General features: G+C 43.3%; 1 protein-coding gene and 1 long non-coding RNA gene across 2 annotated transcripts in view; one reads left to right on the top strand and one right to left on the bottom strand.

Moving 5' to 3' along the window:
* FOXN3 (forkhead box N3) overlaps positions 1-26,777 on the bottom strand; it is a 525,097-nt gene that overhangs the window by 459,332 nt on the left and 38,988 nt on the right. The gene's annotated exons all lie outside the window — the stretch shown is intronic.
* On the top strand, positions 19,396-24,553 carry LOC102476395 (uncharacterized). Its single transcript, XR_335897.2, has 3 exons — positions 19,396-20,004; positions 23,445-23,484; positions 23,682-24,553. It is a non-coding gene; the product is annotated as an uncharacterized LOC102476395 (long non-coding RNA).

The following is a 26,777-nucleotide window of genomic DNA, read 5'->3' as shown; positions in this document are numbered from 1 at the left end:
GGATTGTGGTGTGGCCGTCCCCACCGGGGGTGATTTCTCACTTTCTGTCTCTCTGTCTCTCTCTGTCTTTCTGGCAAGTACACACACCCTCTAGCAAAAACCTCTCCTCCCCCTCAAAAAAAAGGAGATGCAGTGAAAAAGTACACCTCCCATCCTGTCACCAGTCAGTTTCACTTTTCAGAAGCCCAGAAAAAAAAAGGACAAACTCAAACAAGAAACAATACTTACAACAACAAAGCAAAAGAAAGGAAAAAAAACCTAAAATGATTATTAACTCTGGTGTATCCTTTTAGATATAATCTATGCAAATGTAAACTGTTCTCCACTCTGTATTTTTTTATTTTTGTTTAAGTTTATTCCTTCCATGAGTGAGAAAGAGAGGAAAAGAGAGAGAGAGCATCCCAAAATGGGTATTGATGCCACAATCCTAGCCTCAGCCAGCCCGGGATCTCGGGCGCATGCATGCCTAGTGTTCACAGGGAGGTCTCTGGACACAAACGGGTAACCTTTCCATCTGGTCAGCTGTGGAGAGTGCTGTGTTTTATCACTGTGCAACTGTCCGGCCCTTACACCGCATTTTTCACATAACATATCTTGGACTTCACTCCACATCAGTACAGAGACTTGCAAATTGTGTGACAGAGGATATATTTCAAGAAATGGAGTTTTCTATTTTAATTAATAATTTAATTAATCTAATTTAATTCATTAAAATTATCCCTGTGCTTTTCATGGAGACTATGTCAACTTAAGCTCCCATCAGCAATGAGCGAGTCTAGGCTTGGTCAATACAGGGTAGTATGGACTATTTTGAACTTCACCAATCTGACTGGTAAAAATGATCTTAAAGATTCTACTTTCATTTCTCTTACTAGTAGAGAGGGAAAGCTTCTTTTCATACGCTGATGAGTCATTTACATTTTCTTTCTTGTCAATTGTTCCTTTCTATCTTGGATGACTTTCTACCACTTCGTTTTCCTTATTAAAGGCAATCTCTAACAAATAATACCCAAACTGGCCTTTTGTATAGTGCTTTACAGTCTTGTAAGCCCATTCCTAGATTATCTAATTTAATAATCACAATAACCTAGTAAGGAGGCATAAAATACTATAGCTGTGAGTTAAGGTTTAAATGATTAGCAGATTTGACCAACGACCCCCCACCCCCCATTGTAAGTTTGTAACCAGGACTAGAACTCATGCAGTTTACCTTCTAGTTTAATGTGTGTACTAGAATTTATGCAGTTTACCTTCTAGTTTAATTGTGTGTGTGTATATTTCTATTACTTCAAAATGCTGCTTAGATTGCAGAAAAGATTAGAAAGAAAATATTCTCTTTTTCTGTAATGGTTAAGTTTACACTGCCTATTTACTTGGCAGGTTTTCACTGTGTAACAAGCAAATAAGGGATACTAAAACTTTATTTGTTCTCATTTTGCTGTTTGGGCCAAAGCCTAAAGACCAGCATGAGACTCTATATACATCATCAATGTGTCAACCTATTGTTTCTGGGTGGGCAGAGTACTGGAGGTGGAGGGGAGTCCAGTGAGGGCTAATCACATGCTCCTCTACAGAGGTCTGGGACCCCTGCACAGGTCTTCCAATATTAAATGACATGGGGATAGAATAACGCATGAACTCCTATAAGCAGGCAGAGAGCAGAGCCTCCCAGAAGGCCAGACACTGCACCTGAAGAAAGAGAAGACCCTAAGTCACAGGGACCTGCCATCTTAGGGCTATTGACAAGGGATGCTCCTGGATTCCACCAAGGACATGGATTCCCACATGGTCTCTGGCCTGTGCCCTAGGATTGGGTCTCTTGCCTACCAGAGAAGGGCTGTGGGATGGGATGTACCTGGCTGATTTGGGAAAGGGGACAGGAAGAGCCATATTCTGCCCCACAACAGGGAGAAAGGGCCAGAGAGCCAGAGCTGTGTGAGATGGGGGCAAAGTCAGAAAGAGGGAGAACGGGATCAGAGCCTCTGAGCATCCACGCAGCCACAGACCCTGTGGGCAGGAAGGGGTTTGGTGGGCCCGGTGGTGGGATGGTAATCTCAGCTCTGGTTTAGTACTCTAGTACTAACTCGGATTGGGGCTCAGATCTCAAGTCCAGTGACTGTCGCTCAAGCACTCAAGCTCTTGACTGTCCTGGAGGCCAGTTGTCCAGAGCCCAGGATGAGTGCTATTTCAGAAACTGAGTTCACTCTGTGGCCAGAGGTGCCACTTTCATCCTTTAGTTATTGCATCAGTTTGATCATTCCCTTCAAGAGCAGCCCTTTTGGGCCAGCTCCCTGGTGTAGCAGTAATGTGCTGCTCAAGAGATGCTGGATCCCACATGGCGACCACAGCTGCAATTCCTGGTCTGGCTAGCCTGAAACATGCCAGGGACACCACGAGTGCCCAAGATGCAACAGGCTGGAGGACTGGAGAAGGGACTGTGGCATGATCAGACCACATGAAGGGGCTCCTTTCTCTCTCTCACTCTCACATACATGCATGCATGCTCTACCAAGAATAAAGGAAAAATTGTTACCAAAAATATAGTCCTTTCCATAGAAAGATAAGACAAACTCTGGGCTCATGGTTAAGGCAGCCAGATCCCACATGGCTAGATGGGCAGTTGGAGTCCCAGACCCAGTGGTTTGAGAAATATGCCAGGCGCATGTGTACGTATGCATGCCTAAAATCCCGAAAAGAGGGAGAGATGGAGGAAAAAAGGGATTTCATTGTGATCACTCCCCATGGGCAAGGCCTTCTCCTCCCTCTCCTTCTCTCTAGAGCTCTGCTGGTGTGTATACCCTCTAGCAAAAAATAAACAAATAAATAAAATAAGAGATACTCTTCTCCCAATCCCCCTCACACTGCAAATGTCTCATTCGCCAGGCTGAAAACAATCCTGGGAGAGTACCGTGTTAGGGTTGGTTGTTAGGACTACTTACAGTCTAATGGAGCTCCTGTCCCATCCAAAAGGTAGTAAAATTGTACTCCCAAATTGTCATCAACAGGGATTTTCCATGTCTTCTCATTTACCCACTTTCGTTACCCAGCTGCCCCATGCAGGATGGCAGGACAGAAAAGTTGTGGCCCCTCCATTTGTAGAACAATCTGCCCTCGTGCATACATTCAGAGGGGTATTCCAAGGACATCACACAAGCCTTGATGCTGTCAAAACTACGCTCAATTAAACTAATAGAGGATGCTCCATTTCAAAACATGCCTGTGTTACATCCTGATGAGGAGGTATCAAAAGAAAATGAATTTGGACCACTTCTGAATGATGACATCTGCATTACCACAGCGATTCACCTATCAAACTAATTTAGGTTCAGAGCCCAAATCAACACTGCTGTCAAGGGTTTATGTCTAGTCATTTAAGAACTTCCAGGCTAAAGAGTGATCAGTGGGAATTTTAATGTCTTAGGAAAAGGGAGAAAAAAAGAGAAGAGTCTAAATAGCAAACAAGAAAGGAGTTCTCGTGCAAACAGCCACAAGAAGGAAACTTTCGATTTATCCAGCAAATGTATATCAGCAGCTACTCTGAAGCTCCATCCTTCACATGGGGAGAGATCCCGAAACACAACCTCTGTCCTAGCAGAGCTTACAATCCTAAATGGGGAAATCCTGAGAGTGAGACTGACGACAGGATGACGACTTACTATAAGCCAGGTACCGTCCACATGCTTTACTGAATTAGTCCAGCCGGGGCTATCATTATAGATGTGTGTCATCATTATAGGCCCACTTTATAGATGAGTAAACAGAGGTACATAACACAATAAATGTCTGAATAGTACTTCTCATTATGAGTGTCAAACTATTTTGATATTCTATCTCATCTGATTCTCAGAACCACGGGAGGCAGGCAATTTTCAAAGTGTCCCACAACCATACAAAATAGTAACAACAGAAGAATGAACAGAAAGCAGGTCTTGGGGCTGCTAATCCACTCCTACAGATAGCATTAAAAGGCAGTCCGGGGGCCGGCATCATGGCCTTATAGTTAAGGGAGCCAGATACCACATGGCTAACTACAGGTTGAATTCTGGCTTGAAAAAACACACCAAGAGTATGTGCATGTGTGCCCCAAATCCCAAAAGACATCACACAAGCCTTGATGCTGTCAAAACTACGCTCAATTAAACTAATAGAGGATGCTCCATTTCAAAACATGCCTGTGTTACATCCTGATGAGGAGGTATCAAAAGAAAATGAATTTGGACCACTTCTGAATGATGACATCTGCATTACCACAGCGATTCACCTATCAAACTAATTTAGGTTCAGAGCCCAAATCAACACTGCTGTCAAGGGTTTATGTCTAGTCATTTAAGAACTTCCAGGCTAAAGAGTGATCAGTGGGAATTTTAATGTCTTAGGAAAAGGGAGAAAAAAAGAGAAGAGTCTAAATAGCAAACAAGAAAGGAGTTCTCGTGCAAACAGCCACAAGAAGGAAACTTTCGATTTATCCAGCAAATGTATATCAGCAGCTACTCTGAAGCTCCATCCTTCACATGGGGAGAGATCCCGAAACACAACCTCTGTCCTAGCAGAGCTTACAATCCTAAATGGGGAAATCCTGAGAGTGAGACTGACGACAGGATGACGACTTACTATAAGCCAGGTACCGTCCACATGCTTTACTGAATTAGTCCAGCCGGGGCTATCATTATAGATGTGTGTCATCATTATAGGCCCACTTTATAGATGAGTAAACAGAGGTACATAACACAATAAATGTCTGAATAGTACTTCTCATTATGAGTGTCAAACTATTTTGATATTCTATCTCATCTGATTCTCAGAACCACGGGAGGCAGGCAATTTTCAAAGTGTCCCACAACCATACAAAATAGTAACAACAGAAGAATGAACAGAAAGCAGGTCTTGGGGCTGCTAATCCACTCCTACAGATAGCATTAAAAGGCAGTCCGGGGGCCGGCATCATGGCCTTATAGTTAAGGGAGCCAGATACCACATGGCTAACTACAGGTTGAATTCTGGCTTGAAAAAACACACCAAGAGTATGTGCATGTGTGCCCCAAATCCCAAAAGATGGAGAAATGGAGAAGCTGGGATTGCAGTGTGATGATGCTCCACTGGGGATGCGTTCTCTCTCCTTTCTATCTCTCTGTCTCTTTATCTCTCCCTGTTAAGTGCATACATCCACTGGCGATTAGAAAAAAAGAAAAGGCAGGACTGTGAGATCCAAATAAGGCACAGACCAGGAATTCCACAGGACTTCATGAAGACCACTGCCTGTTCGGGTTGTCTGGGCAGTACCCATGGAGTGCTCTAAGGGTGTTCAGATGGGCACAAAGGGAAGGGGCTGCCATTTCAGATGGCAAGAGGAGCCAGGGAAAAGCACCGAGGTGGACAGGTCCTAGGGATATTCAATGACCTGGAAGTAGATCTGCTTGGTTTGAAGGAGGCCCAATGACCAGGGTGAAGCATGGAGATGGACAGGTCCTAGGGATATTCAGTGACCTGGAAGTAGATCTGTTTGGGTTGAGAGGGACCCAATGGCACAGTGAAAGCAGAAAATGAGTGGATTTTAGGCATAGTGTGATAAGATCAAAAAATTAAAATGGTCGAGCTTTCCAGCAGGTGAAGTTAGAGTGAGCAGCTAGTGAAAAAATAATAGTGAAGGATAAAGGCGGGATAATTGTGATGGCTGAATAAATTACAGAATAAATAATATAAAATAGGGCCAGCCCTTTAGCATAATTGTTAAGTGCTATGCATAGAAAGCCAGATTCCATATAGCTAACCATAATTCAAATTCAATTTCAAATCCTGGCCCTGGTTGGCCTGAAAAACATGCTGGGAGCATATGCATACATGCTTCAAATCCCGACAGAATGGAGAAATGGAGAAGGGATTGCAGTGTGATCACACCCCATTGTTGGGTTCTCTCTCTCTCTCTCTCTCTCTGAAAAGCACATGCACCCACTGGCAGTATAAGAAAAATACAGAGTGAAATTATTATACAATCTAAATTATACTTATTCTAATTATAAGTAATTATAGAAGAAATACAAAAATAACTAGAATCAACTCTCCAAACTGAAGGGCCATAATGCTTTCTTAAGAACTCAGAGAATCTCTACAAATAAATGTCCACAATGTGAATTTTGTCTCTGAATTGTTTCTAACTTTATCTTCTTTTTTTATGGCTAATCCTCAGATTGACTCACACGCTCTCACTCTGTGCTAAAAGTGAAAGCTACATATCATCATCATTAATAATAAATGGAAGGGACTCAGGTTCCTCACTTAACAGGAAAGGCATAGAGACAGAACAAGCTCTGAAAGTACAGTTGAAGGTGATGATGATTCATCGCAGTTAATGTCTCCAAAGCCCTGCATGAAAAACCGCACCTTCCATCACCTGCTGTGCACTGAGTTGTGCCCCCCCAAAAGGATATTGAAGCCTTAACCCCTGAAATCTCAGAACGTGACATCACTTGGAAATAGAGTCTCTTAGATGCAACTAGTTAAGATGAGATCATGTCCGAGTAAGGGGGGTCCTAAATCCAATTATGACTGGTGTCCTGATAGGAGAAGGCGAGACACAGACAGAGGGACAGACAAGGTGGACACATGAGGTGATGGAGGCAGAGACTGGGCAGGTATCTGCCACAAGCCAAGGAACGTCACAAACTGCCCAGGGAAAGGCATGGCATAGACTCATGCCTTTTGGATCTCAGTCTTGACTTCTCTTTATTCTAATCTCCAGTGGGTATATGCACTTACTAAGGAGCGATAGAGAGACAGAGAGAGAAAGAGAGGGAGAAAGCAGTACCCATGGGAGCTTAGTTAGCTTTACTCTGTATAGCCAACACCTTGACTTCAGACTTCTGGTCTCCAGAACATGGAAAGGATCAAGTGTCATGCTGTCATGCAGCCCTAGGAAACTAACACACTGGCTTCATTTCCATGCTGGACAGGTAGACCAGAAAAGGAAGAAAACAAACTCACTTTGAACTTAAGAGATGTGAGTGCTAGGCACCATTCCGTAACTCTCTCCCAGGTTAACATCCCAGGACCCACGAAATAATTCATAGCAAAGATGCAGGCAGTGGTGCAGCAGTAACTCATGCTCTGTGAGACCGACCTACATGGGAAAGTTCCAGGTTCATGTCCGAAGACCTCCCTGAGAACACTGGGCCTGTGTGTGCCCACTATCCAGGGCTGGCTGAGGCTGGGGATGAATGGCTGCATCCAGGGGCTGTTAGGGGTGCTATCTCTCCCTGTCTCTGTCTTCCTCTTTCTCTCTCTCTCTCATATGGAAGAAATAAAATGTGTGTGGATTTTTGTTATTTTAGATTTTTGCTATAGGACACATGCACTCGCCAGAGAGATAGAGAGAGGGAAAGTGAGAAATCACTCCCCAGGAGAAATGGTCAGATGCAATCCCTTCTCCTCCATTTGCCTCTCAGAATTTTGGGCATGCACACACACACACAACCGCTGTGATTTTTTAAGCTATTGGGCCATGACTCTAACCACAGTTGTCCATGTGGGAGGCCAGAGCCTTAACCACCACACCACCTACTGACCCATGTGTATGAGGCCAGTTGCTACAAAGTGCATGCACTCACCAGAGAGAAACAGAGAGAGGGAAAGGGAAGAAAACCAAGAAAGCCCCTTCCCCAGGAGGGATGGCCAAACCACAATCCTTTCTCCTCTGTTCTCTAGGAGCCTTGGACATGTGCACATGTGTACCCAGTGTAATTTTCAAACCACCGGGTCTGGTTGTAGAGCGGTCAGCCGTATGGGTCCTAGCTGCCTTAATCACCATGCCAATTGGCTAGCCCCCATCTTTTTCTTTCTTTCTTTTTTTTTTTTAAATCTTTGAAATTAAGTATTTGGACCAGATGAGTCCTAAGGCTTAGATGTGAAGTTCTAGGATTCTCTCACATTCAAGGCAAAAAGTCATCTGCTCTCATAGCTCCGAAAGATGAGGATACACTGGGGCTGACAAAAGGAAAACACTTTCAAACTCAAGAAGCCTAGGATCACCAGTAGAAGTCGAGGAGAACGTGAAAAGGAAGAGTAATTAGTGGTGGTGGTTGCATTCGCCATATGCCACATGATCGCTCCATCTTCACGTCAAATCTGGCCTGCAGCCCTCATGCCATAGCGAGTTAATACAAAGAGACGCGGGGAGCTGCCAGATGCAGAAAATTAATGCACGGGCTGCAAGGAGGACCTCCACAACCACACGGATCTCCCACACCTGCCCGTGTCAAGGTCGTTTAACCCTGGAAATACGAACCCCGCTGCTGCACAGAGAAGAAACAAAGGAAAAAAAGAAAGGCTGGCATTGCAAAGTCCCACCCCCTTCCTCGCCCCAGGAACACAGCACACTTCTCGTAGCACATCATGGCTGGCTGGTGGGCTCTTCGGAACTGCTCCTAACTCATCAAGAGCAGACCAAACCCCACTCGTAAAGACCAACAAGAAATTCCTGCAAAACCCTCACCGAAGCCACAGTCTCCTATTTTACCTTTTTTTTCCTCCCCAAAAAGTAAATTGCGGCTGTCAAATTACACCCTTTCATTACTGTCACTGACTCTTTTAAGAACGGCTAATCAGAAAAGCCTACAGAGATATTTAATCGTTTTTTTTTTTGTTTTTTTTTTTCTCTTCAAATGACCTAATGTTTGGTATGAAACTGCTGCCAGCTCATGCTGGGTAGAAATTTAGCACTGTCAGCATTTAATTATTATTTTATCACAGATTTCTTTACTTTCCTACAGGGAAGAAATAACTTAATCTTTCTTTTTTAATGCAACAAATGCTTAGCTTTAAAAAAATCACAAGACACTGCCTTCATTCATTTGCTTTGTCAAAAATTACTAGTTCAGGGTGGGATACATCACAGAAATGCGCTTTGAGATGAATGGGTGAGCTGTCTATCACTAGTTTCGATCTTCCAAGACACCGAAAGAATGAAGCCAAGAGTCGGAGATGAGCTGATGCAGGACTCATGTGCGTTTGCGTGTGACAGCAGCCAGGTACTGCAAGCGATGCCTGCTGCCCCCGTAACCCTGGAATGAAGCCTGTGGCCTGGCCCTTTTCTCCCCCCTGCTGTCTTCCTTCCCCTCTGACCCCAGGTCAAAAGTACAGAGGCCAAGAAAGGCAGCACCAGGGCCAGACATCTAAGTATGTTCCCTAAAACCAGTTTCTCTTCCATCTCTCATTTCATCCTCACCATTCATCTCAAGTCTCTTTTTAGAAAAATAGGCATTTCATCATCAACCTCCAACTCCTCCTTGGCTTCTCTTCCCCTTTATCCAGTTCCTTATTCTTTGCTTTCGAGTTGAGCTCTGGACAAGGTAGGGATGCTTGATGTAGGCGAATCATCACAATCTTTTTTGGGAGGAGGGGCCATGGCTTTTTCTTATTTATTTATTTTAAATTTGCTATAGAGAACATGCACTCACCTAGAGAGAGACAGAGACAAAGACAGAATGAGAAAGCACTCCCAGAAGGGATGATCATACTACAATCCTTTCTCCTCCTAAAATTTTAGGCACACACGCACACACACCCAGTGTGGTTTTTCAAGCCACCAGGTCTGGGACTTGAACCACACAGTAGGCCATGTGGGATCAGTCACCTTAATCACCATATTACTTGGCCAACCCAGCAAATCACCGCACTCTTTATTGAGCATCTACTTCAAGCAAGTGATTGTGCTCACTATTGAAGGTCTGACATGGTATCGGCCTAGGTACAAGATGGTCCCTAAGGGAAGACTCCCGCGGAGGAGGAAAGCTGGTCGTTTTATTGAAGGAGCACAGTCGGATCCATGAACGGTAAGGATGAAAAAGGTTAGAGTGGTTCTCTATCAGTTCCAAGAGCTGCGTTATGTCACCAATAAGCTTCATTTCAAAGAGAACTTGACCTTTTCCCCCAAAACCTGTCTTCTCACTGCCCCCCAATTTCTCCAATCTTAGAAAACATCACCTCCTAAATGTGAGCATCCCAGGGCCTCTGTTTCCCTCATCACCATTCCAATCCACCAAAAAGTTCTTTTCATCTTTACCACATCACCTAACTCTAGCCCAGGGACATTGCTTACCTGGTCTCCATGGCTGCACTCCTGTGCACTCCTCAACACTTTGCACACACAGAAAAAGGGGGTGCTCCAAAGAGAGCCCTGATTGTGCCATTCCCATGCTTGAAACTGGCGGATGGCTTCCCATGGACACTAGATAAAATCTAACCACCTAAAGAACAGCCTGCCCTAATGATGCCCTGGGCTTCCATTTGTGCCATCCTCTTTGAGAGCTGTTCCAGTTCCACAAATAAGCCAAGCTCCCTCCACAGCCTCAGGGCCTTTGCACAAGCTCTGCCCTCGGCCTTGAAGCTCTTCTCTCCACTATCTGCATAGTAAAACTTTTTCTGGATTTGTGGGACTCTGTACATGTCACCTTGTTGGAGCTGGCCCCTAACTTTTGTGTCCTACATTGCTTCTTTTAACAATTTGCAATGGTTCCACTTATTTACTTGCTAATTACAGGTATACATAAACCTCTGGGTGGCAAGGGCCCTGTGTCCTTTCTACCACTGTAACCCCAATGACTAGCATGTCCAGCTAGTGGTCTAGCACAACTAGAAATGTCTGGCACAACTAAAGTTGTCCAGCACAAATGAAAAACTCAATATTTTATTAAATGAGCAAATAGGGTGTTTATCAGTTATTTCCCAAGAAAGTATACTATAACAGCAGAAAGCTCCTATACCTCCTGCAGGCATTTATGCATGATTTACATCATAGATGGCTTAGCCCTTTATTAGGTAACCTCAAGTTGAGTGGTACACAATGTTTAAAAGATCCTGTGATGTGCTTCTCCACATACCCCCCCCATTCCCATTATCTGGCTCAGATTTCCCATTGACAGCAGAATGGAACAGAATGAAGGTGAGAGACGGGTGTGTGTCTCAGAATCAGGGAAAGCTGGCAGGTGGTGGAAAGGCATGGCGATCCTGGGTGAGCAGCAGGCTAAGACAAGTCTTCCCAGTGAGATTTCAGCTGAGCTCTGCTGAGCCGCAGCTGTTGCCTGCCTTCTATTTCCATCTCCTAAGGGAAGGGCCACTTCCTCCATGAGGCAGCGATGTTTCTACACTGAGCACCATACAGTGAACCAATTTAAAATGTACGGCTACCACGAAGGTCCACCTAGATACACAGTTGACACAGACAATCAACACTGAAGAAACATTATGCCACCAGAATATTTTGGTCATGACAAATCAGTTCGGTAGATATGAGAGGGCTTTAAAAATTTGTAAAAAAAAAAAAAGAAATTATGAGTTTATTTTGGAACAAAAGAAACGGAAATCTATGCATGTTTTTTTATATAATATATATTTCTTTCTTTTTTTCTTTTTTTTGGAGAGGATTTTGCTACAGGGTGCATGCACTCACCAGAGAGATGGAGAGACAGAAAGCGAGAAATCACCCCCCCAGGGAGGATGGCCATGCCGCAATCCCTCCTCCATTCTCCTCTTGGTATCATGAGCACGCATGCGTACATGCCCGGCATGAGTTTAAGCCACCAGGTCCAGGACTCGAACCGCTGTCGACTACATGGGAGTCCAGTGACATAGCCATTACGCTAACTGCTGGTCCCTCTTTTTTTTGGGGGGGAGGGGAGAGGTTTTTGCGTGCGCTCATCAGACAGACAGAGAGAAAGAAAGCAAAAGTGAGAAATCACCCCCCTAGGGGGGATGGCCACGCCGCAATCCCTTCTCCTCTTGGGATCTTGGGCACGCACACACACGCGCCCGGCATGAGTTTTAAGCCACCGGGTCTGGGACTCGAACCGTGGTCGAATACATGGGAGTCCAGCAACATAGCCATTATGCTAACTGCTGGTCCCTAATATAAATTTCCATAAACTTTTTTGAACTCCTCCCTTCATATTTGTTAAAGCTAGATATTGTTCTAGGCAATGGAGATGTATCGCTAAGAGTAAAAACTAGTTCCTACCTTGAAGGGACTGTCAGACCAGAGTGGGAGCCATCAACTCCCCAACTATTGTATATGCATGGTCTCAGATCCAGGCCCACCAAATAGCACCATCATCAATAACTGATAAGAACTGGGGTTGAGGCTATGATGACCAGGAATGCATGAGTGCCTGCATCTTGCCTTTGTCCATCACCTTAACTTCTTCCCCTTACCACCAGGGAGCTACCCACAAGCACGAGGCCCTAAAAGGAACCAACATTTGACTTTACCAAGAGCTCAGCCAACTCCAGAGCTTTGACAGGACTTCCTCCCCTGGCCAAGGGAAGAAAAGAGAGACGTGGTGTCACCCAGTGATTTTTAAGGCACAGTGATCCTGCCCACCATGGCTGTAGCACATTGCATGTTCTGTTTTTTGTTTTGTTTTGAAGAATTTTTAAATTTTATTTTTATTTATTCATTCACTTAGTTTTTAATTTGACCAGAGAGAGACACAGAGAGAGAGGGAAAGTGAGAAAGCAAGCCACCAGGTCCAGGACTCAAATCATGGTCAGCCATGTGGGAGTGTCCATGTCCAGCACCTTAACCACCACACCACCTGCTGGTTCCCATGTTTAGCATTTCAGTTTCACAACTGCTCCAGCCAAGCAGTGCGAGGGCGGTTGAGGGCTGGAGCTGAAACAGGTGAATTCTCTGTAAACAGTAGAATGTATTAACTATCCTTCCTATTTGACAAAAAAGCAGGCTTGAAAAAGTGAAGGGACTGTACTGTCTAAGGTCATACAGCCATGGGACAGCTGAGCAGACACCCAGGCCTTAAGTTTAGCTCAGCGCCTTTGTCTTGAACTTAACTTGAACTTAACCCAGTCGCAATGGCCCATGGAGGAAGTGGACTTTATGGCAAATCCAGAACCACTGTCAGCAAAACAAAGGCAACCATTTCTAGAAACTGTAAATTGTGGTAAGATTTCAGCTAGTGTGCACCTATCCAGAATAACCTAGATATTTAAATAAGGAAGAAGGATCTGTAAGTAGCTAAAAGCCCATGCACTCAGAGTGTCATCTCAAACTTTTGTCTTTTGCTCAAAATTTTACTAATTCTTACTTTCTGCCTGATTCTAATTAGTTGTGTTGTCTGGCTTCTTAGCCTCTAGATGGTGAGTTACAATGGATTCCTGAAGGGAAAGATACTGATGGCAATGAAAAGTGACAGATTGAGGATGAAAGAAAAGAATGAAGTAGCAAACTTTTTCTGCAGAATGATCAGCTAGTAAATATTTTAGGCATTGTGTACCATGTCATTTCTGCACTCTATCATGTAGCCACAGCAGCCATATACAATGTGTAAATGAATGAGGTGGCTCTGTACCAATAAAACTTTATTTGCAAAAACAGGCAGTGGGCTGCCTTTGGCCCATAGGCTGTATAGTTTCCCTACCATGTAACACAAGAAAGCTCCAAAGCCAGCATAACATTAGCAATTTGGGAGCACATCATAAAGAGACAAATAGTCCTAACCTCAAAAGCTCTTAGGGGACCAGCAGTTAGTGTAATGGCTATGTCGCTGGACTCCCATGTAGTTGACCGCGGTTGAAGTCCCGGACCCAGTGGCTTAAACTCACGCCGGGCATGTGTGCATGTGTGCCCAAGATCCCGAGAGGAGAATGGAGGAGAAGGGATTGCAGAGTGGCCATCCCCCCTGGGGGTGTTGGTGGTGATTTCTTGCTTTCTGTCTCTCTCTGTCTTTCTGGCAAGCACATGCGCCCTTATAACAAAAACCTGTCTTAAAAAAAAGCCCTTCGGACAGGTGGTGATTTCTTGCTTTCTGTCTCTCTCTGTCTTTCTGGCAAGCGCATGCGCCCTATAACAAAAACCTGTTTTAAAAAAAAGCTCTTCGGACACCTGGCATTACTAAGTAGCATGGTCCTTGATGATAAAATGACAGAACTTCAGGAATTAAAAGACCTTGGGAATTTTATGGTCCAATTCCTTATTTTTACAGATGAGGAAATAAATACTCAGAGAGGTTAAGAGACTGCTAAGAGGTCACTCAGCTAATTAATGATTAAACTAAAATTAGAACTAGATTGTTGACTCTAAGTTTAGAACTCTTTCCATTACCCCATGTCTGTTATTTTACTCTTTTGGTAACAATGGAAGGGAGGAAATTCTCATTTAATTAAAACACTACACCCTTCAGACTGTTAACATTCTGGAATCACTAAAGGACATAGTTCTAAGATGTTTATAAAGATGATTTTGAATCATCAAGGCAAAGGTTAAATTAAGTTTAACGTACTCAGAACATAATTTCAGAAGTACTGCTAAAAAAAAAGGCAAATAATTTAGAATTAATATATGTGGGAATTCTTATTCTCCCTGGAGTGTGGGAAAATGAGGTATCACTGCCCATGAGTTCAAGAGGAAGAGCTTGCTATCATGTGTGATGAGCTCAGACATGTTCATAAATTCTGACCAGTTTCAGGGCAGCCCAAGAATCACCCAGGCACTGCCAAGCCCCACGTAACTTCTCAAATTGCTGGACATCCCATAGTCACTCAATTGTCTTATCCAACTGAAAAATAAAAGCCATCTTCAGTCCTACCTGTCCCTTTCGCTTTTCTATCATTAGCAGCGTCTTCTGCTCCTTTTCTGAATTAATTAGGAAATAAAAATAGAAACCCTGACATGTTTATAAAGATTCAGAGTGCTGGTTAAACATGAAAGAACAGAGGTTGGGAACGCGAAGGTGACAAATTTTATTTCTGTGATGACAAGTTAGAGTCCTCCTGCCAGCTGGCCCTTGCAGCAGCCAGGAGCACGCACCTGTCTACAGAGAATCAAGAAGGAAGGGGGAGCTGAAAAGCCTCTGGGGCCTGGGGCCTTCCCATGCAAATAAGCCCTAATTGGTGGGGTCATTGAACGGTGCTAGTGTGGAGAAGTTCCTGACAGCTCCCTTCCCAGCAGAGGGAAGGCAGCGAGACTGCTTGTGTGAGCCTGGCCATGGAGGTGGTCCCATTTCTGTTTCCAGACCCTAGAGTGGGGCTCTGCTTTGGAAAGTTTACCTCTTCCCACCTCTGCCCTACAGGAAAAGAAGGAAGGGGGTGGGTCACCTAGTGCTTCTGAGTGTCCCTGAAATGCACTTCCAGTTTGACAGTACTGCCAAAGGAAATGAGAAGCGATAAGTGATCGGGTCCCTGATTAGATCAGCCACCTTGGGAAAGGTGCTGAGCCAGAGATATTTCACTGAAATAAGGAGAAACCTGGGAATAGATTTCTGGCAAGTAATCCCAGAGTAGATATGGTCTGAATTGGAAATAGATTTCATGGGCAGATAAAGTCTAATAAATGGCAGGTCACTCAAAAATCATATATCATCAAGTCTCATACAGTGTCTGTGAAGTTTGTTATCAATAATTTAACACGAGAAGAGCCTAGCCCTTAGCAAATATTTAATTTCAAAACATACCTACTGATTTACTCCGATACAGCATACATAGTATATTAAAAATATATTGCAAGGAGCCAAGGGCCAATGAAGCTGCACTGAGAAGACAAGCTGCTCTCGCTGCTTTCTGAATATTCCATTAGAAAAGGGACTGGGCTCTCCATCCACTGAGCTGGTCCGCCAGCAATTTCTAAATTGTGCTGGAGCAGAAAATGTGCACACAGACCTTACCTGAGCTCCCGTCCCCAGGCCAAGCAGCATGCCACATGCCACCAGAAGTGGGGATAAAAATTAGGGACCCCACTAGACTCTGCATGCTGGGTCTGAAGACTGCAGGAGGTGGAGGCATCCCATTAAAAGCCAGGTCTTTAGTAGCAAAGAGGCATTTCTTAAAGAGGTAGAAGGCAGAGGGAACTACCTCCACAGTCACTGCAATTACTGTCGATCTGCATCTTTAGTAGCAAAGAGGCATTTCTTAAAGAGATAGAAGGCAGAGGGTAGGAACTACCGCCACAGTCACTGTCTGCAATTACTGTCGATCTGCGCTGCTCTCCCTGCAGCCTTGTCTCAGTCATTCCGTCTACCTGAAAGCAGACCCTTACCACTCCCTGGCTGAAAAGTGTCACCTCTAGGCAGCCCACATCAGTGACAAGGGTTGCAGAGAAACGGATGTTTTCTAAGGCATTGGCAGGTAGTTCATTTAACCAAGTTAAAAGCAGAGGCATGGCCTCAGTAAGGACAGATTACTTACATGGTTAACACCTCCCTAAAAGGTTTTATAAAGGTCTTCTTTTGGAGGTGACAAAACCTTGGCAGGGATTGTTTGGTGGCTGGCAGGGAGCAGAGAGAGAACCAAGGAGTGCTTCCTCTCATGATCTTCTACCCAGGCAATGCTGGAGGACTAACTGAACCGAAAGCTTGATGGAGTTTGTGGCAGTCCCAGGTCAGCCACCTAGCACTAACTACAGCCTCAAGATTTGACTCCACAGGCTCAAAAAGCCCTCTGATTTTTGGGTGCTAGAACATAACTATTACCAGCTCTCAGCACAAAGATCACCTACCCCTAGCCATCCCTACCCTGGCACCATGCTGGGAAGCCTTTCTGATTGTCCTATAGGCAGTGGCCAGACTGAGAAAAGACGACTGAGCCACTTGCCAGGAGCCCTGGCTTTTAGTTTCTCTGGACTTCTCTGCATATACAACAACGTTCACGGTTCTTTCAGCTCTCAAAATCTCTTCCCTATAAAACTCAGAAGGGCCTTTACAGCTAGAAAACTACGATTCTCTAGCTCTTCTGCATGCTGTCCTTTTATGGGGGAGGAAGGGTACACTGGAACGCTGAAACCAAACAACCCACCACTACCACACAGACACCCTAACAAGGCCAGCCAGAAGCTTAAGCAGCTGACATCAAGTAAGAAAATCACAAAGTTCTTCTAAGCCAAAGTGAGGTGCTAAGAACATTCTGGAAGCTGATTTCGATGAAGGCTAACCCCTCTACATTTCTCATTTGCAAACCACAACTGTCCTTCCCCCCTCTGTCTTCCCTGAAAAGGTCCCTAACTTCCTATTGAGGGGACCCTCAAGAGACACTGACTTCAAAAGGTGATAGTTTGAATGACTGTACTGATCTTGCCATTTGGATAGACTCACAGAGGAACTGGTAACCAGCCACTTGACTCTTCGGATTAGTGATCAAAACAGCAAGAAAGGCCTGGTGTGCCCGTTTGGGGTTAGTAAACCCTGACAAGGGTGGAAAGCGGTGGAGAGAGGGAACAGACATGAGAATAAAGACAGGTGAGGGGTTTGACTAATTGTCCACTCTCTGCTTTTGTCAAATTCCAGAGCTGGTGAATTCTCTGCACAACAGAAAGTTTGGTCTGTAACTCGTAGTGTCAGCCAGGCACAAAGCGCAGCTCTAGAGCACACAGATAGCAAAGTATGTGAAAGTCAGCATTCTGGAACAAACCAACTGCCACACATGGTCCCTTGAATGCTGCTTAGGGACAGCTCCTACTGACTTAAAATTCAACCTAGATCCCCTAGTCAGAAGCTATCGATATAACCTAATGATCGTTTTGGTTTTTTTTTAACATCTATTTATTTATTTATTTACTGTGATTTTCAAGCCACCAGGTCTGGGACTCGAACCACAGTTGGCCATGTGAGAATCCAGAATGCCACCCGCTGGCTCTCGCTTCTTATTAAGGGTTAATAAACCCAGGTCACAATGTTGTCTATTTTGGAAGTGGTAGGCAATGCTGCGAACACGTGATTAGCTGGTCAGAGAAACTGTAGCTCCTGATGGTGGGGTGGGTGTGCAACTGCCTTCCCGCCTCCTCCGCAGCGTTGGTGAGATATTCATTCGCCAGGTCTAGGAGCTAGACGCGGAGCTGTTTAACCGATACACTCCTCGCTTTGAAGTGAGGGTGAGCGGGAGAAGGATCAGATCTTTGGTTTTCGCACAAAGTCTCCACAATTTATAAATTTCACTCCTGACACCATGAGTGACTTATTTCCCGTCTGTTTCTTACACCTCTGAGAGCTCCCAAGTTAATTTCCCAGAGACACCCATTTTAGTCAACTCGGGGTGACTCAGAGGGAAAAGGTTAGAAATATCAAAACCACCACGTGTTCTAGCATTTAGTACTTTGTAGAACAATTTTAATTTAGTGCATTTAGACCACTTCATATTAATGAATTTAGAAAATTTTGCCTTAGCAGACTTAGCTGCCTGCTTTTCACTGCCAAACCAAATATTCCACTTCAAAATACACCCCTGCGTGCTCATGTGATTTCTCCTTTTAGGCTAGGAATGTAATGTTGACATAAATGTCAAAGAAAATTAATGAGAGAATGGGCCCTCAAATGGTACTTCTGTGAAGGGAATTTGTTAGACTAGGACCTTTGAGCCCAAATGTATATATAATTATATAACACTCATATGAGGAAAGAATTCAAATGTTAAGCTTTAGCAAATTTATCACCTTTGTCAGAAATGCTTTTACCTACCAAAAAACAGGTTGCAAGTAAATTAAGATGAAAATACCATCAGATTAGAAGTCTGTCACAGCAAGCTACTGTAGAATTAGAAGGATGGCCCATCTGTCGGGTATCAGGTATCGAATCCTCCCCTTATCTATACAGAATTCCGATCAGATGTCTGTGGCTGCATCTGAACACGTCTGAACACAATCCGCTGTTGACTTTGCAAATGGACCTCCTCCCACCCAAAAGGGTTCCTGCACTCCCCTCCCCAGCCCTCTAACTGGCCACTTAGCGCAAAAATGGCAGTTAGAGCAGTAATAGGTATTTTCACCCAATAGTCAAGGCACTGGATACTAGCAGAGCGACTGCTGCCATCCGTGTAGTGATATAACCACTGTGTCTTTTATTTGTAGTCTCCAAAATCTTCCCCGAGTATAGCAGAATCATGGAAAATCACTCTCGTCATTGAAAAGAGCCCTGTGTCAAGTACGACAGCAAGTTTTCTCTTTTCAGTGTAAAAAGCTCAGAGTAAAATTTCCTGTAAATACAGAGGACACCTAGATTTACCTCCATGCCCAAGAAAATGGAAACCAAGACCCACCTACAACCCAATTAGCTTTTATGCAGAGGACCTGCAAGTCTGGGGTCTGGGAGCCTGCAGGGGAGGAGTTTCCAAGAACATAGTTAATTGTGTTTTTGTTTTTCACACTTTGGAACTGGATCCTAAGGAATGAATTCCACCCATCACATTTCTTTTTCATATACTGATCTCAAATACAATCATATGATTTCAAAAATCCATGTTTTCCCCTAAATCAAAATTTAAGGATAGGTTTTTATTTCTTTCCAGTTACCTAGATACCTCTGTCTTCTGGAAAACCCCAAAAAGACCAGAATACAAATCATGAATGTTCTAGAAGCGATTTCTCTATGGGAGAGTTATCATTAGAGGAATCAAACAAAACCCAAAGATTCCTCCTGATGTTCAGGCATCTTCAAACCACTCACAACTCCATGTACCTGAGGGGAGTCACAGAGAATCTGGTTCAGTGAGGGAAAGAAACATTTAACTCCCAACTTCACATAACTCGCATTCCTCTGTTTACTATGAAGTCATAGTTCATAGTATTACTCTCGATAATCTGGAATGTCTGCATCGGACCCAAGGAACACGCTGCATTTTCTTCTTCTTCTTCAGGCTCTCAGTTCATGATGAACAAATATGGAAATTTTTCTGACGGGGAAATCCAACTACCAAAATAACTCCTTCATAATTCACATGTGCAATCACAACGGTGATTAATAAAAACCTGAAACCGTTCCTAAAAGCCTCGAGCATCAATTACTCTGTTAGATGGCAGGACTCTATGAAAACCTACGACAGCAGGTTACTCAGGCAAATTAAATCATGTGAACTTATGGTGGAAAAAGAGAAATCTTCCTTGGGTGGATTTGCAAGCGGACAAAGGCATGCTCTCAAAGAGGGGTGACCGCCGTGTGGCTCTTCGGGGCTCTATATTTCAACTTTGAAAGACATCTGAAGGGGAAAATGCCACTGCAAATTGAATTTATGCTGGGATGAACGGTAATATTATATCTTTGAAAGACCTAAAATGAATGAATGATACTTTTTCCATTAAGGAGAAACTAGCTCTTATTGAGTGTCTCCTGCGTGCCCAGCACTGGCTGGTCAGTAGGATTCTCTTGGCTTCTGTGACGTCACAGGCCCGATTCTCCGTCAACTTCAATGAGAGCTTCTTCTCAATTATGTTTGCTAGCACCTCTTTCTTGGTCCGATCTGTAAATGTTAGTGCTTAGAACTCTGTCCAGGGCTCTTCTCTCTCTTCTGACCCTTTTCTCTGGGTAATCCTGCCCAATCTTACAGCTGTAGATACCACCTATGTGCCAATGACTCTCAAATTCCATGATATTCACCACAAGCCCTCAATGGAAACATCCAGTTGCTCTCCTGACATGCACACCAGGCGTTTCAAACTCAGAGTGTCCAACGTAGAACTCAGACCACAGCATCCCCACCCCAAATCTGTTCACCCAAGTCTTTCCCATCTCAGGAAACAATACCACCTTCTAAAACCCTAAAATAAGCTTCCTATCCCTCACTCTGTACTTCCAATCCAACAGCAAGTCCCACTGACTCTACTTTCAAAACACATCCAGAATCTTTCTACTTCTCACTATTCCCCTTCACCACTCTAGTTGAAGGCCCTCTCTCCCCTAGACATTGTCAGTCTTCTTAACTGATCTCTATACTTCCATCCTCCACAGAGTAGCTGAAAGGTTTCTTTAAAAACATAAATCTAGGCCTAGCTACGGTAGCACAGGCAGTAGGTTGCTAGAAGTCATATGGGAAGGACCCAAGTTCTTGTCCTGGGTCTACCTCAGTACACTGAGTAGAGCTGACTACAGGGATATGGAGGAGGATTGCAGCATGAAGACCCTGTCAAGGGTGCCCCCCCTTCTCTCTCTCATATGAAGGAGGTATATAAATATTTATAATACATAATATATATGTACTATATACTACATTTTTCACATACATTATACTGTGTATTATGTGTATTATATTACACAATTATATAGTTATTTCTCACTGCTACATAGTAGACACACAATAATTTTTATTCAATAAGTACATAGAATAAATAAATGTCCTTATGGTTTTTCCTTTCTTTTTTTTCCTCTTTTTTTTTTTTTTTAGAGAGAGATTTTTCTATAGGGCACTCAGAAAGAGAGAGAGAGAGACAGAAAATGATAACTCACCTCCCTGCCCCAGGGTAGAGGACCATGCCATAATCCCTTCTCCTCCATTCTCCTCTTAGGTTTTGGGCATACATGCACACAGGCCTGGTGTGAGTTTTAAGCCACCAGGTTTGGGACTCGAACCACAGTCGACTATGTGGGAGTCCAGCAACATAACCATTATACCATCTGCTGGTCCTGTTTTTTTTTTTTTTTCTTAATTTCATGAATTGATTACTTCTATTTTGAATAAGAAAAATGGAGGTTCCCAAGGTTAAGTGCAAAGTCACCCAATTCATTGGAGGCAGCATCAGAATTTTCATGAGTCTATTTGACTCCAACACCTATCTTCCCAGACACCAGACCAGTACTTCTAGCAGAATCTAGAAAAATCAGTCAAGAACAGAACTCTGCTTAAGACAAATGTGAACATAAGCTCAGAATTTCTTCTTCGGCCACAACTTCTTCATCTACAGAATGGGTGAACAAAATGAGTTTCTAACAGAGATGTTAGGAGAAATCATTTCCTTCCAGATTACAAAGTGTTTTGCAAGCCCAGATGACAGTTTCTCAGGACTACTATACCAAGCAGTTTTAACTAAAATCCATTCTGTCCTCAAAGGTACCAGTGGGCCTCTAAGTCAAGCTAGGTAATTGTATAAATCCAGTCAGGAGTTAAGGACCACAGACAGTGCCAACTATGGACTTCACCTTCCCAAAACCCTTTAAAGGAGATGTGATCTCATCCTACCAGAAAATTTCAGGCAAAGGAAGGAAATAGAAATTTAGATGGCCCCTTCCATGCCCAGGGTCCACCTACATAAATCTTTGTACCAGCATTCGATCGCCTGAATCACCCTTCTAATCAAGACAGTTCTCCCCCAGATATGGATCTTGACCTGGTTTTCTTTCTAGTGAGAATACCTTTGCCTCTGAATTGGTGCAAGCCAAGTGCAAAATACATGACATTACTTCATTTCCTCTAAATCAAACAAATATGGATCCCAATGCCTAACAGAAATTTATGTTTTATGTTTCTTTTCCTCCTTTCTAGAGTCAGAGGGACATCTTGAGAGCTAATGAGGTACCCAGGGAATAGAGAAAAGGTCTGTGGTGTTCAGTTCTCAGGCCACCTTCAGGATGCTCATCATCCAACCTTACTCCCACACCAGGTCTTTTCCCCAAAAATCAAGTAGGGTCACAGGAGTCCTTGTTGACGTTCCCAGAACCATGGTGCCTGGTATTAAGTCCCTCCAGTTTCCACACACCACCCCTCCCACAGTATGGGGCATTCTCGTATGGTCCAGGACAGTGGGCGTGACTCTCCACCATTCCAGGGATTCCCCCTAACTCCCAGGCCTTCTCCCAGAGTTGGAGATGCTCAACAACCCCTCTCGATCTCCCATCCTTAATACAGAGCACTTTGGAATCCTTCTCTCTCAGGATCCTTGACTTTCACCTAGCTTCAAACGAAAGTCTGACTTCTAGGAATCTGGAAAACCAACATTCATTCCCAGGGCAAAAGAAGTTGTAGCACTTTCTGAGACAAGGGAGCTGTAACCCAGCACACAAAAACATCACTGTTTTCCTGGGAAGGGAGAAAGAAAATGAATTTAAGGTCCTCTGCTGCAGTAAGGATAAAATACACACTACGATGGCCATCAAGTGTGGTGCCACATATTCTCCACATTCTGCTTTAATAATCTTAGCAAAGCTCACAGCTCCAACAGTTCCAGTTCTCTCTGTGGGGAGGATCTAAACCATTACCTCTCCTCCAGCTTTCTTCTCAAGCATGTTTCAGTATTTTCACTGCCTGCTACACAGTCTCATTAGACAAAACGTCAACACTGCAAATTCGGTATGCCTAAAACGAAACTCATCATTGTCTTCCCAATCGCTTCTCCCAAGTTTCTGCTAATGTTCATGCAGTGTTTGACAAATAATCAGCATGCAACAAATATTTTTTAGGATTATTTATTTATTTACATGTTTATGACTTTTTAAAATTTACTATAGGGCTTGTGTATTCACCAGAGAGACAGAGAGAGAAAGTGAGAAAGCAAGCCACCATGTCCAGGATTTGAACCACAGTCTGTCATGTAGGAGTTCAGTGCCTTAACCACCATGCCACCTGCTGCTCCCCCAACAATAAATACTTTTTAAATTAGTATATGAATAAATTAACAGCTTCCTAGAGACTATAAATGCTTTGGCATAACCATGAAGACCTTGGATGGACTGATTCAATCTCATCTTTTTTAACAGCTCTACTGGGATACACCCGACATAATAAAAGTACAACTGGGTAAGTTCTCACGTTTGTATATACCATAATGAAACCTTAATCGCAATCGTGACCTCCAACAGTTTCCACTTGCCCTTTTTAATTCCTCTCCGTGCCATCCCCAGGCAATCACTCATCTCCATTCTATCTTCATACGTAAGTTTGCATTTTCCAGAATTACATTTTTGTGGAATCATAATATATATATTCTCTTCTAGCCTGGAACCTCTCATTCAGCAAAATTATTGGAGATTCTGCCATGTGGCTGTGTATGACCAGTTCATTCATGTTTATTGTGAACGATATCCTGCAGTAGAGACACACAACGACTCATCTTCCCATGCACCTGTTGATGGACATTTCTAGTTTGAGGTTAATCTAAATAAAGCTGCTATAAAGATTTACACATAAATCTTTGTGCGGATGCATGCTTTCATCTCTGTTAGATAGGAATTCTCTAGCATTGCATGGTTAGATCATGTGGTAGCTTATATTTCACTTTTTAACATACTATCACACTATTTTCAAAGGGGTCCTACCATTTTACCTTCCCACCAGCAATGCATGACTTTCAGTTTCTTTATATCCATGCCAACACTTAATAGGATCAGTCTTTTTAATTTTATCCATTCTAATAGGTGGTGTGTTATCAAGCTACAGATGTAATTTCACTTCCCTAATTACTAATGAGGGTGGGTATATTTCCATGTATTTACTTGCTATCTATACATTTCTTTAGTGAAATGTTTGTTCAATCATTTGTCCATTTTTAAAAAAAATTGGCTAATCTCACTTGTCACTTTGACTGTTTTCCAGTCAAACTCAATTCACAGTCCCAACACCGACACCTCACATTTTCCTCTAAACTTTGCTGCTGTGTTCTGTTTGCTTTAAATAACTTAATGCTGCCTTCTCCTATGTTTTGCCCATCCAAGTTCTGTATATCCTTCAGCTCCCAGATGGAGTGCTATATTCATCCTCAAGTCTTCCTGAATTTCAATGTCCAGTTTGAAAGTACTGGTTTCCTCATCTGAACTATCATAAAGTTCTCTTTCTTCTACAATTTCTAACTTTCTACTTTTTGTTTTATATATTTTTTCCTAATAATTATTTTATTTAACTTTATTTTTTTTTAATTTGACCAGAGAGAGACAGAGCAACAGCGATAGGAAAAGTGAGAAAGCAAGCCATGAGGTCTGGGACCCAAACCTTAGTTGGCCATGTGGGAGTCCAGTACCCTTTAACCACCACACCACATGCCGGTCCCTGAACTTTCTACCTTAATTCTACTTCTTTGTTTTAATGATTTGTTTGTTTGTTTGTTTGTTTGTTTATAATTTGCCAGAGGGCATGGATGCTTGTCAGAGACACAAAGAGAGAGGGAAAGCAAGAAAGCACATCCCATGAGAGATGGTCACACTGCAATCCCTTCTCCTCCATCTCTCCTTTTGGTACTTTGGGCATGTACACACATGTCCCCAGCATGTTTCTCAAACCAGAAGGTCCAGGACTCCAACCGCATGGTCAGCCATGTGGATCCAGTTGCCTTAACCAGGAAGGCTGGCCCTGTTTGTACAGGCTCTGTTAAAGACAGAGTCTTGCTGTGTCTCAATCCTCCCACCTCAGTCTCTCATCTGAGACTACAGGTGCCCTCCACCACATCTAGCTCTTTTCCCACATTCGTACTGTGTTGTCCGGACAGCCTCAAGTTCACAGTCCTCTTTCCTCAGCCTCCCTAAGTTGCTGGGATTGAAAGCACACTCCACCACATCCAGCCTTTAGGTTAGAATGGGAGTTGAACTTGGGCCCTCCACAGGGTCCCATCCTGTGGAACACAGCACCTTAACAACACGTGCCACTGCTTCTGGTCATGCTTGTGGTTGTTTTTACGTAAGAAAAATAAATGTTTCTACATAATGTCTGCTTTATTATATGTATATTGGAGAAATTTATTTCCCCAAATCTCCGAGGTCTCCTTTATCCAAATTCATTCAGTGAACAAATATTTACTAAGCATCTATTATGTGGCAGGCACTTTTAGAGCCACGGTGGAATATAAAAGTGAGCCAAATGGATACAAAAATCTTTGCTCCTGGATAGCTGACATTCTAGAAGAGGGATACCGGCAACCCTAATGATAAATACATCACAGACTCAATGAACAAGTGAAATATACAGAATGCTCAAAAGATGGAGCGTGCTTGGCAAAAGTGAAAAAGTAGATGAGAATGCTGGGAACCGCAGAGGTAGGACAGGTGACAATTTTAAACAGGGTGGTCAGAGCAGGTTTAAGTGAGAAGTAACCTTTCAGCAGATGCCTGAGTGATGGGCAAATGTAGCCATGAGGCTAGCTGCAGCTGTTTTTCATGCCTTATAATCTTCCTGTCTCCTAAAGACTGTAGTCTCAAGGTGGGATCTCTGTCTGACTCAGGGTGGCATCTCCCCTCTCAAATTACCCAGCACTGGTGCCTGGCACAGAGTCAGGTATCCAAAGTATTTGCTGTATAATAAATGGAAGGTAGAATAAATCAATTAATGGGTGGGCTTCAAAGCTGCTGGGAAAATATCCAAAAATGAAAAATGAAGCAGGAAATGAGAAAAGAGAAAATAAAAATAAATACAAGATAGTGGATGGAAAAAAGCTAAGGCTAAAAAGGAAACCAATGTCTAAAAGTTACCAAAGCACCACTCACAACAAAAACCTTATTGTAGACTCCATGGAGGTGTTAGGTTTCTGATCACAAAACCATTGTCTGAAGATGATGTGGTCTATGGGGTCTTATAATGGATTAGCGAGAGGCTGTAAGAGACTACACGGTCTCCAAAAATAAGCTACTGGACAGTTCAATGGCACCTTCTCTGTGAACAAGAAATAGATGGGAAGGTACGTTATTTTTTGTTTGCTTGTTTGGTGGCTCTAACTTAGAAAATATTTAAGATGGCTTACTGAATATGGGGGCAGAGGTGAGAGGTTCAAACGAAATGCCCTTCTCAACACAGTCCCAGATTCTGGGAATCCCTGTCGCCATTCCTTAGTACGCTTCTACCACTGGTACTATGTGTCTATCAGTATTTATTTGCTAACGTTGAGATAGATTTGGTTCTCAGCTTTTAAAGTCAGTGCAAAGAGGGAAACATCTTCAACTGCAGGACCTAGTATCCATAAGATACAAGTAAACCAATTGTTTGTTCCTGAAGGTCCTTATAAGGACCCTGCTTTGCTTATCAGTCGGGGTTCTCCTGAGGAACAAGACCAGTGGATGTATAGACATAAACAGAGATTTAGTTTAAGGAACTGGCTCACACATTTACAG

This window comes from Tupaia chinensis, unplaced genomic scaffold, assembly GCF_000334495.1.
Source record: "Tupaia chinensis unplaced genomic scaffold, TupChi_1.0 Scaffold000568_1, whole genome shotgun sequence".
NCBI classification, from domain to species: domain Eukaryota; kingdom Metazoa; phylum Chordata; class Mammalia; order Scandentia; family Tupaiidae; genus Tupaia; species Tupaia belangeri.
Note: the sequence above shows the minus strand (reverse complement) of the source record. Positions and strands in the feature narration are given on the sequence as shown.